Source organism: Neoarius graeffei, chromosome 25 (assembly GCF_027579695.1).
Source record: "Neoarius graeffei isolate fNeoGra1 chromosome 25, fNeoGra1.pri, whole genome shotgun sequence".
Classification (NCBI taxonomy): domain Eukaryota; kingdom Metazoa; phylum Chordata; class Actinopteri; order Siluriformes; family Ariidae; genus Neoarius; species Neoarius graeffei.
The window spans coordinates 24,317,428-24,333,594 of NC_083593.1; the positions used below are offsets into that span (position 1 = coordinate 24,317,428).

At 41.9% G+C, this 16,167-nt stretch overlaps 1 protein-coding gene across 2 annotated transcripts in view; it reads left to right on the forward strand.

The window, feature by feature from the left end:
- ovca2 (OVCA2 serine hydrolase domain containing) overlaps positions 1 to 16,167 on the forward strand; it is a 79,535-nt gene that overhangs the window by 612 nt on the left and 62,756 nt on the right. The gene's annotated exons all lie outside the window — the stretch shown is intronic.

Below are 16,167 nucleotides of genomic sequence, written 5' to 3' on the forward strand. Positions count from 1 at the left end.
TCAAAAAATTAGAATACCATGAAAAAGTTCCTTTTTTTCATAATTTAATTCAAAAAGGTAAACTTTCATATATTCTATATTCATTACATGTAAAGTAAAATATTTAAAGCCTTTTTTGTTTTAATTTTGATGATTATGGCTTATAGCTCATGAAAATCAGAAATCCAGTATCTCAAATTATTAGAATATTCCCTAAGATCAATCAAAAAAAGGATTTACAATACAGAAATGTCCAACGTCTGAAAAGTATATTCATTTATACACTCAATACTTGGTTGGGGCTCCTTTACCATGAATTACTGTATCAATGCGGTGTGGCATGGAGGTGATCAGTCTGTGGCACTGCTGAGGTGTTATTGAAGCCCAGGTTGCTTTGATGGTGGCCTTTAGCGTATCTGTATTTTTGGGTCGGGTGTTTCTCATCTTCCTCTTGACAATACCCCATAGATTCTCTATGGAGTTCAGGTCAGGCAAGTTGGCTGGCCAATCAAACACAGTAATATCATGGTCAGCAAACCATTTGGTAGTAGTTTTGGCACTGTGTGTAGGTGCTAAGTCCTGCTGGAAAAGGAAATCAGCATCTCCAAAAAGCTCATCAGCAGATGGAAGCATGAAGTGCTCTAAAATCTCCTGGTAGATGTCTGTGTTGACTTTGGACTTGATAAAATACAGTGGGCCAACACCAGCAGATGACATGGCACCCCAAATCATCACAGACTGTGGAAACTTCCAGGCTTCAAACACCTTGGATTCTGTGCCTCTCCACTCTTCCTCCAGACTCTAGAACCGTGATTTCCAAATTAAATGCAAACTGTACTTTCATCTGAAAAGAAGACTTTGAACCACTGAGCAACAGTCCATTTCTTTCTCTCCTTAGCCCAGATAAGAGGCTTCTGACATTGTCTCTGGTTCAGGAGTACAACCCCGATTCCAAAAAAGTTGGGACAAAGTACAAATTGTAAATAAAAACTGAATGCAATGATGTGGAAGTTTCAAAATTCCATATTTTATTCAGAATAGAACATAGATGACATATCATCAAATGTTTAAACTGAGAAAATGTATCATTTAAAGAGAAAAATTAGGTGATTTTTAAATTTCATGACAACAACACATCTCAAAAAAGTTGGGACAAGGCTATGTTTACCACTGTGAGACATCCCCTTTTCTCTTTACAACAGTCTGTAAACGTCTGGGGACTGAGGAGACAAGTTGCTCAAGTTTAGGGATAGGAATGTTAACCCATTCTTGTCTAATGTACAGTAGGATTCTAGTTGCTCAACTGTCTTAGGTCTTTTTTGTTGTATCTTCCATTTTATAATGCACCATGATTTCACCTATGGGTGAAAGATCTGGACTGCAGGCTGGCCAGTTCAGTACCCGGACTCTTCTTCTACGCAGCCATGATGCTGTAATTGATGCAGTATGTGGTTTGGCATTGTCATGTTGGAAAATGCAAGGTCTTCCCTGAAAGAGATGTCGTCTGGATGGGAGCATATGTTGCTCTAGAACCTGGATATGCCTTTCAGCATTGGTGTCTTTCCAGATGTGTAAGCTGCCCATGCCACACGCACTAATGCAACCCCATACCATCAGAGATGCAGGCTTCTGAACTGAGCGCTGATAACAACTTGGGTCGTCCTTCTCCTCTTTAGTCCGAATGACACGGCATCCCTGATTTCCATAAAGAACTTCAAATTTTGATTCGTCTGACCACAGAACAGTTTTCCACTTTGCCACAGTCCATTTTAAATGAGCCTTGGCCCAGAGAAGACGTCTGTGCTTCTGAATCATGTTTAGATACGGCTTCTTCTTTGAACTATAGAGTTTTAGCTGGCAACGGCGGATGGCACGGTGAATTGTGTTCACAGATAATGTTCTCTGGAAATATTCCTGAGCCCATTTTGTGATTTCCAATACAGAAGCATGCCTGTATGTGATGCAGTGCCGTCTAATGGCCCTTTTCCACTACCCTTTTTCAGCTCACTTCAGCTCGCTTCAGCTCACTTCAGCCCGACACGGCTCGCGTTTCGACTACCAAAAAACAGCACGACTCAGCTCGCTTCAGCCCTGCTTAGCCCCTAAAACTCGCACCGTTTTGGAGTGGGGCTGAAGCGAGCCAAAGCGAGCCGAATGAGGTTGGGGGCGTGAGCAGACACTCCCCTGTGCACTGATTGGTGAGGAGGAGTGTCCTCACATGCCCACACACGCCCCGCGAGCACGCTGGGATCTGTAAACACCGTAAACCCGGAAGAAGAAGAATTCCGAATTACGAGAATTTCTGAAGCCTTATGCGCCTCGCCTCATCTATACACTCTTGCCAGTGTCTGTTGGTGTTGTTGGTGACAACAAGCCACAGCACCAAGACCAGCAACACTAACGACTCCATGTCCTCCATGTTTATTGTTTACTCTCCGGGTTGTGAGACTACCGCTTAAAAGGTCACTGATGTCACTGTTTGCGCTGCTTAACGACATCACGTGACGTCCACCCACTTTCGCTAACTCCACCCAATGTGTCCACCCACTTCCAGCCAGCACGGTTCAGCGCGGTTGTAGTCGAAATGCAACTCCAACAGCCCCGCTCAGCTCGACTCAGCACGGCACGGCTCAGCCCAACTCAGCCGCGGTGGTAGTGGAAAAGCGGCATAAGAGCCCGAAGATCACGGGCACCCAGTATGGTTTTCTGGCCTTGACCCTTACGCACAGAGATTTTTCCAGATTCTCTGAATCTTTTGATATTATGCACTGTCGATGATGATATGTTCAAACTCTTTGCAATTTTACACTGTCGAACTCCTTTCTGATATTGCTCCACTATTTGTCGGTGCAGAATTAGGGGGATTGGTGATCCTCTTCCCATCTTTACTTCTGAGAGCCGCTGCCACTCCAAGATGCTCTTTTTATACCCAGTCATGTTAATGACCTATTGCCAATTGACCTAATGAGTTGCAATTTGGTCCTCCAGCTGTTCCTTTTTTGTACCTTTAACTTTTCCAGCCTCTTATTGCCCCATCCCAACTTTTTTGAGATGTGTTGCTGTCATGAAATTTCAAATGAGCCAATGTTTGTCATGAAATTTCAAAATGTCTCACTTTCGACATTTGATATGTTGTCTATCTTCTATTGTGAATACAATATCAGTTTTTGAGATTTGTAAATTATTGCATTCCGTTTTTATTTACAGTTTGTACTTTGTCCCAACTTTTTTGGAATCGGGGTAGTAGCTTGATATTAGGAATGCGAAAGTCGTATCCCCTTCCTTGAAGATGTCTGTTCGTGATGGGTCTTGATACACTGACACCAGCCTCAGTCCACTCCTTGTGAAGCTCTCCCAAGTTCTTGAATCAACTTTTCTTGAAAATCCTCTCAAGACTGCGGCCATCCCTGTTGCTTGTGCACCTTTTCCAGCCACCCTTTTCAGCAATGACCTTTTGTGGCTTGCCCTCCTTGTGGAGGGCATCAGTGATCATCTTCTGGACAACAGTCAAGTCAGCAGTCTTCCCCATGATTGTGGTTGTGTGTACTGAACTAGACCGAGAGATGCACTGTGTTCATACTGTTTTACTCAAACTCGAAATGAAATATTCTAATATTTTGAGATGTTTTTTTTTAATGTTTTTGTACTGTATGCCATACTGATTAAAATAGAAAAATGCTTGAAACATTTTAGTTTATGTGTAATGAGTCTATAATATATAACATTTTCACTTTCTTAAATAACTGATGGAAAATACTGAACTTTTTCACAATATTCTAATTTTTTGAGATGCACGTGTGTGTGTGTGTGTGTGTCTGTCTGTCTGTCTGTCTGTCTGTCTGTCTCAGAAACTGGGTATTGTAGGGGTACCCCACTAAATATACACAGTCAATAAACTATACGGCTTTGAATGGTGATGTTGGTTTTAATTTGAAATAAAATGTTGAAAGAAATAATACAGATAAGACTAAATCTTTGATGTGAATATTCAGAATTTGGCAAAAATTCTGCAAATTTGTGGAAAAATGGCAGCTTGATCTGGGACATGATAGACTACATCGCATTCCCTTTAAAAGGTTGTAGTCCACTGAAAAGTCTACAGTTATCACTAATTGTATTTTAAGTTGTAACTTTATACACCTAAGGATTGGTGCGCTCACAGAATAATCATAACCGTAATAAAACATCGTGCAAAACATTTGATCACCGTTGTAACTCCTTTTTCTGCATACCCAAAACCAATACGATCGTGTGTTTTGATCTAAACGGAAAGCCTCAGGGTCAAGGTCACTACCTCACCAAAACTTAAACACAGTAACTTAAAATCACTACGCCATATAAAAATTTAGTTATAAATCTGCAATTTTGTTTTTTAAAACAAAAGCTGAAAGTTAAGTATAGAATATGGTTTCTTACAGAATATGTTACAATGGTAGCTGGTCTTGTATGAATTTCTGAGCTATAAAATTAGTTTTGGTCCATTTTTTACCGTAGCGTGTTGTGTGCGGGGAAGGACACACATTAACAATTTGCATGTGTGGAATGGAATTTTCCACTCCAACAGTTAGAAGTTGATCATGCTTCCATTTGCGGTCTTTCTGTTACACGAGCGATCTGTTCAAACATTTTCACTGAAAAGGTGATTTTTGACAGTTTTATTTTGTTTTAGTCTTGCAGTATAAGGCAATAGAATGTTTCTTTTTCATCTTACTTTCATATTTCGTAGTGTTTGCGTATTTTGTGCCAGTATTTTGCAACCATGGTCAATTTAGATCGAACTTTTGATAGAATCTACGGCCAGTCATTTTGCCCCGCCCCCACTCTGTCTGGTGCAGTAGTGATGTCCCGTTGCTCGCGCACCGCAGCAGAGACCCGTGCAACCGTCAGCCGGTGTTCTTTTACCACTGCCGTTTTTCTCATCTTTCCGGTGTGTTCTTGATTTTTCCATTGTGTCCTATTGTCTTATTTCGCCATATCAAATACCCAAAATGTATTATATTATTCATATTTAAGTGAATAATAATTTCAGTCATCATAACTTGGCATTTTTAACCCAAGCAATCAAAGAGGAAATTTATTCAATATTTTCACTCATCTGTGAAGGAGGGGCTTTAATTCTTCATGATGTAGTTTTTTTTTATGTAAATCAATTTTACAAAAGCATTTGAATTGTAATCAGAAAATTTTCCACAGTGGAGGCCAGATAAAGTGAGATGCTATCTTTATTATTAAACATGACAAAAGAAACATTGAGTGTTAGGTAAATGCAAAAAAAGAATAGTAAAATTAGAAAATTTATTTTTTGACCATAATGTCCCAAATGAGAGACCAGTTTCTGAGACGTGTGTGTGTGTGTGTGTATATATATATATATATATATATATATATATATATATATATATATATATATATATGTGTATGTATATATGTATGTGTATATATATGTATGTGTATATATATATATATAAAAAAAAAATCAGGGCTTTGAGCCAGAATTTTTTTCCTATTGGTTCGTTCCGAACAGAAACGGAATTTTAATGTTTCCGGTCTTGGGTTCCACCATTAAATAGACGTTCCCGAACCGGTTAGAACAAAAAAATTTCGTTCCCGGAACGGTTAATTACGTTCCCTGTCAGCTGTTTAACAAATGGCTATAAAATTATGTCTCTGTCTCATCCAGCTTAAGCCAAATGTAGGCTAATTCTATTACAACCTTCATTAAATAAGACAAGAAATAATTCAAAACAATTATTATTTCAAATGTTGGTGATTTGGATTCTCAGTATGTCTTCCCATCTACACAAACAGAAAAAGTGCCAAAAATGAAAGATAATTCGTTTAGTGTGTTACCAAAGGCTAGTCAGGCCCTATGCATTGATAGGCTAACAGAGGTTAACGTCATTTAATGTTCGCGAGCCTCTCATTAATGTGGACAAATATACTGATATCGTGTTTGAAATTGATGTTTTTGAATAACGATAGACTGCAATATTTGCCTCTTATTTAAGATGTGGAGACGTGATAGTAGTCCACTCTCTCCATTCAGTCAGCGAACGTCACACAGGAAGTGAACCCCAGCGGGTCATAGAAACTTGGGCAGGAGAAGAATGACTTTTTTATTTGTAGGCTACGGAAACTTTGAGGAACGGAATAAAAACCGGTATTAACCGGTTACCATTATTTTTAATAAGTGTTTCTGTTCCGGAACATAAAAAATAATAAAGTTTCTGGTTTCGTTTCTGTTCCATGTGAAATAGAAAAAGTTCCCGGTTTTCGTTCCTTGAACCGGTTCAAAGCCCTGATATATATATATATCAATCCAGCCACTGGGGGTGCATAAGCGTACTCTTGGTGCCGGTCCCAAGCCCGGATAAATTGGAGAGGGTTGCGTCAGGAAGGACATCTGGCGTAAAACTGTGCCGAATCTAACATGCGGAATGAAAAGAGAAATACCATACCGGATCGGTCAGGGCCCGGGTTAACAATGACCGCCTCCGATACTGTTGGTCAACAGGGTGCTGGTGGAAAGTGTGCTACTGTTGCACCAAAACGGAGAAGGAGAAAGAGGGGGGGGGGAAGATGGAAGGGAAGGAGCTTAGAATTGAGGGTAGGAACACTGAATGTGGGAACATTGACTGGCAGAGCGAGAGAGCAGGTATGATGGAAAGAAGGAAGTTGGACATTTTGTGTGTGCAGGAGACAAGGTGGAAAGGAAGCAAGGCTAAGAACATTGGAGATGGATGCAAGTTGTTTTATTATGGAGTCGATGGAAAGAGAAATGGTGTTGGTATTGTTTTGAGGGGAGAGTTGGTCAACAGTGTGATTTGATGTGAAGAGGGTGTCAGAGTGATAGGCATGAAGTTGGAGATTCAAGGAGTGGTATTCAATGTTGTGTGTGCGTATGCCCCACAGGTTGGATGTGAGAATGAAGAGAAAGAGTGTCTTTCTGGGGAAAAGATGGATAAAGTGGTAGAAAGTATACCGAGGGAGGAGTGTGTGCTGATAGGAGCAGATTTCAACGGACATGTTGGCGAGGGAAACGGAGGAGATGAGGACGTGATGGGCAGATATGGTGTAAGAGAGAGAAATGTGGAAGGGCAAATGGTGGTTGATTTTTCAAAGAGGATGAATTTGGCAATAGTCAATACATAGAGAAGAAAGAGCAGCACAGGGTGACGTTTAAGAGTGGAGGAAGATCTACACAGGTGGACTACATACTCTACAGAAGGGGTAACCTGAAGAAGATTGGAGACTGTAAAGTGATGGCAGGGGAGAGTGTAGCTAGACAACATCAAGTGGTCGTGTGCAGGATGAGCTTGAAAGTGAAAAAGAGGAAGCGTGAAATAGTGGAGCTGACGATTAAGTGGTGGAAACTAAGAGGTTGAACATCAGAAGGAGTTTAGGGAAGAAATGAGGCAAGCATTGAGTGGTCATGGAAGTCTGCCAGAAGATTGGAATACTACTGTTGTACTAGTAAGAGAGGCAGCGAGGAAGGTGCTAAGGTGGTCATCGGGAAGGAGGAAGGAAGACAAGGAGACATGGTGGTGGAACAAAGAAGTGCAGGAAATTATAAAAGAGAGGAGGCTAGCAAAGAAGAACTGGGATGATCAGAGAGACGAGGAAAGCAGGCGGTTATACAGGGAGACGAGACAGAAGGCAAAAAAAAAAAAAGTGGTAGTGAAGGCGAAAGCAGATGCATACCAGGAGTTGTACGAAAGACTGGAGACCAAAGAAGGAGAGAAAGACCTGTACAGACTAGCTAGGCAGAGAAACAGGGAAGCGAGGGATGTACAGCAGGTAAGAGTGATGAAAGATGGAAATCTGCTGACAAACAGTGTATCAAGAAGGTGGAAAGAGTACTTTGAGGATTTATTAAATGAGGAGAATCCAAGAGAGAAAAGGTCAGATTCATTGGAGACAGCAAATCAGGAAGCAGAGTTGGTTAGTAAGGATGAGGTGAGGGCAGCCATAAAAAGAATGAAAACTGGGAAAGCAGTTGGACCAGATGGTATCCCGATTGAGGCTTGGAGATGTTTGGGTGAGATGGCTGTGGAGTTCCTAACGAGAATGAGAAAATGCCAAATGAATGGAGAGTGTGCTAGTCCCAATATACAAGAATAAGGGAGATGTACAGAGATGCAGTAATTACAGAGGAATAAAATTAATGAGCCACACCATGAAGCTATGGGAAAGGGTATTGGAGGCGAGATTGAGAAGAGTGGTAGCAATCTGTGAACAGCAGTACGGGTTTATGCCAAGGAAGAGCACGTCGGATGCAATTTTTGCTTTAAGAATGTTAATGGAGAAGGCCAGAGAAAGCTACATTGTGTGTTTTGTAGACCTGGAGAAGGCATACAATAGAGTGCCGAGAGACGAGTTGTGGTATTGCAGGCCTAGACATTAAGCATTTACCACTGGTGGCCCATTGGGCCAGTGGAATTGAAAAGTTACTGGCCCAAATGGAAAATGTGGTGGCCCGAATGCGCGCGGTACCCGAACCACGGCTGCTACAGGCAGCCGCTGCAAGCACCGCAGGTGCTTGTACAAAGAGGGGGGTCCAGGGGCCTTCCCCTGGAAAATTTTGATTTTTCAATTCATATTCGTGCATTCTGGTGCATTTTAAGGTGAAATTAATTAAAATAAGATTATTCATATTTTGCTAACATTATTATATCTTTGTTTGTTCACATTGTTGTTTTATTGTTTGCATTTCTTGTTCTATTAATTTCTTAGTTACATTTAAAAATTTCCTTTGTTCTTGTTCTCTGTTCATTTAACACATGCTGTTAATTACTGTTTTACATTAATTGTTTGTATAAGTTTTAGAATAAGCTAAGTTTTGCCTCACCATGCAACTAACTTGTTTATAGAATAAGCTTTGCCTGTAACCCACCCAGTGTGATGTAGACATATTTTCCTTTTTTGTCATGGTTTCAACTTTGGCTCATATATTCTCAACATTGTAGATATTGAATTCTCACTACTGTAGATATTCTTATAGAAATAGAAGTGCAATGAACTTTTTAAATGCACCTTTATATAATAGCCACAAGACACACACAGGCCAGTCCCAAGTCTGGATGAAAGGTGAAGGTGGCATACTAACCCTTATCATGCTGGATTTAAATGGGCATTTTTAATGCCCATGAAGAAGTTTTATTTCTTAATTAATAAAATATCATGAGAATCATTGACAAACCATACATTTCCTGAAAGGGTGGACTTTGGGGAATAATCTAGTGAGATTTTTGCAAAGCCTTACCTGCTCGGGGTGATTTATAACCCTAATTACCTGTTAATTAGCTAATTAACAGGTATGCTCAGGTGAGCCAACAAGGGGTGAAATGTTGTATTTTTTTAATAAGACAAGATATAAACACCAAATTTTCAGGATATGTCCTTGGGGGAACTAGTAGTACATTTTTGCAAATTCAGCTCATTTGCATAAACCGTTGCCATGGCAACAGCAGATACCCTAGCAACTGGGGGTATGGACCCTTTTCAGTCACGTGACCTTCGTAAACGCGACCACCATTTTGGACATGTAGTGGACTTCGGCTCGAATCAGTTTGAATGCGAGGAAGGCGACAAACGAAAAACATAAAAGAAAAAGGAGCGAGATGCAGAAAACACCTTCACTATCCAGCGACGTAGGGCGTTTACAGGGCGAGCAGAGGGAGAGGTATTTGCAAAAATTGAGGTTAGCAGGCTTAGAGAACGACGTTTACCTGCTTCCACCAGGATTGTTCACTGACGTACGGAAGTACACGAAGCCCTCGTCTTTACCTGACTTCGGCCCACATGATCTGTATACCTATGTCGTTAAAAACCCATCGCCATACACATACACGCCAACGTCCGAGGTTCCGGAGCGCGCTCCGGCTTGCTCCCGGAGTGCTCCGGCCGAGGTTCCGGAGGGCGCTCCGGCTTGCTCCAGGAGTGCTCCGGCCGAGGTTCCGGAGGGCGCTCCGGCTTGCTCCAGGAGTGCTCCGGCCGAGGTTACGGAGCGCGCTCCGGCTTGCTCCGGAGCAAGCCGGCGCGCGCTGCTTAATTTGAGGGGAACCTCAGCCGGAGCACTCCGGGAGCAAGCCGGCGTGCGCTGCTTAATTTGAGGGAGAGCAAGCCAGCGCGCGCTGCTTAATTTGAGGGAGAGCAAGCCGGCGCGCGCTGTTTAATTTGAGGGAGAGCAAGCCGGCGCGCACTCCGGAACCTCGGACATCGGCTCCGGCAGCTATTTACACTGGATCCGGTGTAAATAGCTGCTGGATCATAATTACAGTAAACTAGTAAATACAGTAAAAGGAAAAACTTGAGACTGAAAGGTTTTAAGTCATCCAAATGACTGAACGTAAACATTGCTACAGTAACATACCAGCTACTTGTTGACATTAGCTAGTCAACAATAGCTACTACAGAAGAACAAAGAGGTTACAATGGGTTATTTTAACCTATTTGGTTACACACTCGCCGCCACAGAATGTTAACAGCAATATAATGCCTTTTCTGGCTAATTTTATTCGTCTCACCTCCAACAAAGTGGTCACTACACAAGCGTTGGTATGCCGAGGGCTGCCAATCTGTTAATGGCCGCTATCCATCTTCTCCGTCGGGATCCGATAAAATGATAAACCTTGCCTTGTTTGTTGATGGTTACTACATCCAGGTGCACAACAATATAGTGGCATGATGGAAGTCTTGCTGAAAGTAAAAACTTTCTTTCCTGCTGTTCCTCAATGTTGGCTGTGGTAAACTACTGGTAGTACACGTCCAAAATGGCGGCCGCGTTTGTCGTGATGTCACGTGAAAAGGGTCCATACTGGGTTTAGCATGGTCTGGTTGTACCAGAGAGGGTTAGAATAGTTATTTTTGTTGTAATGAACTAATGTAGACTTAGTTTGGCTATTTTGATAGATTTCATCATCTTTGAATATTTGAATATGGGATCAGATCTAATTTACCACATTATTTTATCTGTTGTTCTATTTCAGTCATAGCAACCACCATTTATACTTCATTCTTTAATCACTAAAAGTTGATACACGTGTAGCCATATTTCTTGGCAGTGTATCCTGAAATTTTGATATTAATATCCAAAGTCTGAACGATTTTACACCATCTGAAGCTAAAGCACGTGTGTTGAAATGCTGTTTTACGATTTGGCAAGTTGTAAACCGAGCGTGACGTCGCGCGCTCTGATTGGCTGCCGAGTTCAAAATGAAGCTGTTCGTTAACACCCGATAGTTAATTTATGCACGATCGTATTTAAACTGTTTACCTGGCCTTTGGCCAGGTTGGGGAGCGTGGAGTTTGAACATATTTCTATTTGAATTTCACCGGTCTGATGGTTTCCTTGCCACAACCGTCTTCGTCTACAAGATGCTATTTTCCTGCCAAAATGACGCTTCCAAACAGCGCCAAACATCTCTGAAGATGCACAAAGACGATACACTCCTGCTGCGGAGCGGAGCGGGACGAAAACAAAGATGGCGGACCTCGTATCGAAAAGGTGCATTTTACGAACAATTTCTTCACAATTCTGGGTAAAGTATGAGTAATAAAATTTGTTAATTTGTATCGAAAACGTACTGGCCTGCCCGGGCCACTGTTTGGCCAAATTTAGTGGCCTGAACTGGCCCAAAAGACGTAAAAAACACCGCCGGGCCATCGGGCAAGTGCTAATGTCGAGCCCTGTATTGTATGAGAAAGAGTGGAGTGAATGAGAAGTATATTAGAGTGGTGCAAGACATGTATGAGAACAGTGAAACAGCAGTGAGGTGTGCAGTTGGAACGACTGAATGGTTCAAGATGAAGGTGGGACTCCATCAAGGATCTGCTTTGAGTCCTTTCTTATTTGCCATAGTGATGGATAGCTTGACAGACGAAGTGAGGCAAGAGTCACCATGGAACATGATGTTTGCGGATGATATTGTGATATGTGGTGAAAGTAGAAAGGAGGTTGAGTTGGGTTTGGAGAGGTGGAGGTATGCATTGGAATGAAGAGAAATGAAGGTGAGCAGTAGCAAAACAGAATACATGTGCATCAATGAGAATGGGGATGAGAGTGTAGTGAAATGCAAGGAGTAGACATAAAGAAAGGTGGTGAATTCAAGTACCTGGGGTCAACTGTGCAGGAAAATGGGGGCTTCGATAGTGAGGTGAGAAAGAGAGTGCAGGCAGGGTGGAGCAGTTGGAGAAGGATTTCGGGAGTCATTTGTGATAGGAAAGTCCCAGCAAAAGTGAAAGGTAAGATGTATAAGACAGTAGTGAGACCAGCTGTGATGTATGGATTGGAGACCGTACCCTTAATGAAGAGACAGGAGGCAAAGTTGGAGGTGGCGGAGTTGAGGATGGTTTGCGATGGGAGTGACGAGGTTGGACAGGATAAGGAACGAGCACATCAGAGGGACAGCACATGTGGAGAGTTTGTGAATTAAGCTAAGAGAGATGAGACTGAGATGGTATGGGCACATCCTGAGAAGAGATGCAGAGCATGTTGGAAGGAGAATATTGAGGATGGAGCTGCCAGGCAAACGAAAATGAGGAAGGCCAAAGAGGAGATACATGGATGTGGTGAGAGAGGACATGAAAGTGGCAAGTGTGGTAGAGAAGGATGCGGAAGACAGGGAGCAACGGAGACGAAAGATCCGCTGTGGCGACCCCTAATCGGGAGCAGCCAAAAGATGATATATATATATACACACACACACACACACACGTGTGTGTGTGTGTGTGCGCAACATTTTTAATATTCTTATTTATTAATATTGGTGTGTGTGGGAAATAAGGCCAGACCGGCGGACATTGACCGGTAATTTTCGCATTTGTCCGTCTGTATTTCTAAAGCATCGGGCCGATTAAAAAAAGTAATTCGAATGTGTCGGTTTGTATTTCAAAAGCATCAAACCGGATGGCCCATGAAAAATTGTAAAGAAATGGGTCTAATCCACTGAGCTCTATATAAAATCTGGAGAGCTTATAGGCTTGTCAGAGTGAAGCCATCTGGCCACCATCTTACCACTCGCATTGCGCGTCGGGGTAAAGGTGAGAAAATAAGAGGACACTTATGTGTTAAACTGTCGTATCCAATTAAACTTGCCCCAAGAAAAGTATCTCCTGACCCCCCCCCCCCCAATTATCTCCTCTTATTTTCTCACCGTTACCCCCATTCCTTACCTTTCATAGAGCTCCCCTTCATTCCAGTCCAGTCTCTGATCATTTTTAAACGGCTGTCTTACTAGCGCGGCGACTACAATTATCAACACCTTAACGATCTTTTGGCCATTGCAAAAGTAGAAAAGACTTTTAATACGTAAATTGTGCATGAATAATTACTCAAACTTCCACTGGAAAAAAATGGGTTGATTTCCTGATTACTTGGCGTATCAGATCACGTGACACTGTTCCACAAGTATTGACATCTTTGTCCACAGTTATTGAGACTGTTCCACAATTATCAACACAGATTATTTTTAAAAAAAATAAATAAATCGGTATGTGGTATTAAGTTAACAAAACAGTTTTTATTTAAAGTTTCATCTCCTCTCATTATCTCTAGCCGCTTTATCCTGTTCTGCAGGGTCGCAGGCAAGCTGGAGCCTATCCCAGCTGACTACGGGCGAAAGGTGGAGTACACCCTGGACAAGTCGCCAGGTCATCACAGGGCCAACACGTAGACACAGACAACCATTCACACTCACATTCACGCCTACGGTCAATTTAGAGTCCCCAGTTAACCTAACCTGCATGTCTTTGGACTTTGGGGGAAACCGGAGCACCCAGAGGAAACCCACGTGGACACGGGGAGAACATGCAAACTCCGCACAGAAAGGCCCTCGCCGGCCACGGGGCTCGAACCCGAACCTTTTTGCTGTGAGGCGATAGCGCTAACCCCTATACCACCGTGCTGCCCAGTACAAAATATATTTTATATAAATATATCGATGTCCGTGCTTATGTAAATGAAGTCATTCTAATGTTTGTAAACAAATGAACTGATAATGTTTAACCTGTGTCAGAAAATCTTTTTGTTCCACTTTCTACCCAATTTCTCAGTATTTTCGTAGATCACGTTTTGTTAATCATTCATTGTATAAATTTCTAGTTTTGTAGTTTACTAATAAACGTCAACAAGCAATTGACATTGTAACCACATGAAAATCCAGGTCAAAGGTCGCATGTCATTCCTCGAGCCAAAATATAAAATGACTACTGATATTGTAATATGTAGTAGATATTTACAACAAACTGCAAAAAAAAAATTCTGAATCGAATAGAAAAATCTGAATATTTCAAGCATGTAATTTTTTTTATATGCTAGGAATTTAATTATAGTCTAATTCTATTTATTGCAATAGGATTCGAAATACTCGAAGCATTCCATTCTGTTATGAATCAGAAAAAAATTATTATAAATCACAGCACTTTTTTTTTTTTTTTTTAAAGTACTTCATCTACTTCAACAATGTTACACAAAGATCAATCCATAACAGTTGTAAATGTCACTTAATTCCACAGGGTGTTGATAATGGTGGACACCGGTGAAAGTGATCACTGTTATCGAAACAGTCACTTGACTTATCAAACATGCGTTTAGGTACAAAATGGCGACTGTCAAATGAAAGCGAAATGCCGCTTTTCCACTACCAACGCGGCTGAGTTGGGCTGAGCCGTGCCGTGCTGAGTTGGGCTGAGTCGAGCTGAGCGGGGCTGTTGGAGTTGCATTTCGACTACAACCGCGCTGAACCGTGCTGGCTGGAAGCGGGAGGACACATTGGGTGGAGTTAGCGAAAGTGGGTGGACGTCACGTGATGTCGTTAGGCAGCGCAAACAGTGACATCAGTGACCTTTTAAGCGGTAGTCTCACGACCCGGATAGTAAACAATAAACATGGAGGACATGGAGTCGTTAGTGTTGCTGGTCTTGGTGCTGTGGCTTGTTGTCACCGACAACGCCAACAGATACTGGCAAGAGCGTATAGATGAGGCGAGGCGCATAAGGCTTCAGAAATTCTCGTAATTCGTAATTCTTCTTCTTCCGGGTTTACGGTGTTTACAGATCCCAGCGTGCTCGCGGGGCGTGTGTGGGCGTGTGAGGACACTTCTCCTCACCAATCAGTGCACAGGGGAGTGTCTGCTCACGCCCCTAGCCCCACTCGGCTTGGTTTGGCTCGCTTCAGCCCCACTCCAAAACCATGCGAGTTTTGGGGGCTGAGCAGGGCTGAAGCGAGCTGAGTCGTACTGTTCTTAGATAGTCGAAACGCGAGCCATGTCGGGCTAAAGTGAGCTGAAGCGAGCTGAAGTGAGCTGAAAAAGGGTAGTGGAAAAGGGCCATAAGAAACAAAGGTTTTGACAAGGATATCATGAAATATTGGTGAATTTGATAAGTAAAAACATGTCCATGATCTTTCCACCATGCTTATCTGCGATGATAATGTCCGGGTTTTCCACAACTTGCTGATCGTGCTTAAAAAAAAAAAAAAAATTCCATCTCAGGTAACAAGCTAAGTCATCAGATGACAAGAACAAAGGGCGGGGGGGCATCATCCAGTTGATTTAATTAACCAATAATAACTGTTGTAACTGAAACACACCTTTTGTAAAAAAAAAAAAAAATTGGTAAATCTGAAAAGGTGTCAATAATTATGGACTGTTGATAATTGTAGCTGCCGCTCTACTATAATTATTTCAATGGAGATTAGCCGATTTTCATTTTTCTCTTATACGGTGTATCTTTCTCTTTTGTATATTTCTTCCTTCCTCTCTCTTTTTTTATTTTTTTATTATATCAACACAACGGCTGTACAATATTTCCTTTCTGTCTAGGACAGTTGTTGAAACAGTATTTTCTCATTATTTGCCATTTTCACTTCATTCTCACAGTCATGTCTTAACAGTATTTATTGGTCACATAATTCCCTGTCACAATATTCATGCAGCTTGCAACCAATATGGCCAATAAATACTGTTAAGACATGACTGAGAATGAAGTGAAAATGGCAAATAACATGAGAAAATAATACTGTTTCAACAAGGTTCCCCTTGTGCCATCAAAACAGCTCTGACCTGTTGAGGCCTAAAGGACCTTGGAAGTTGTGCTGTGATATCTGGGACAAGACGTTAGCAGCAGATCCTTTAAGTCCTGTAAGTTGCAAGGTAGGGCTTCCATGAATCAGACTTGTTTGTCCACCAT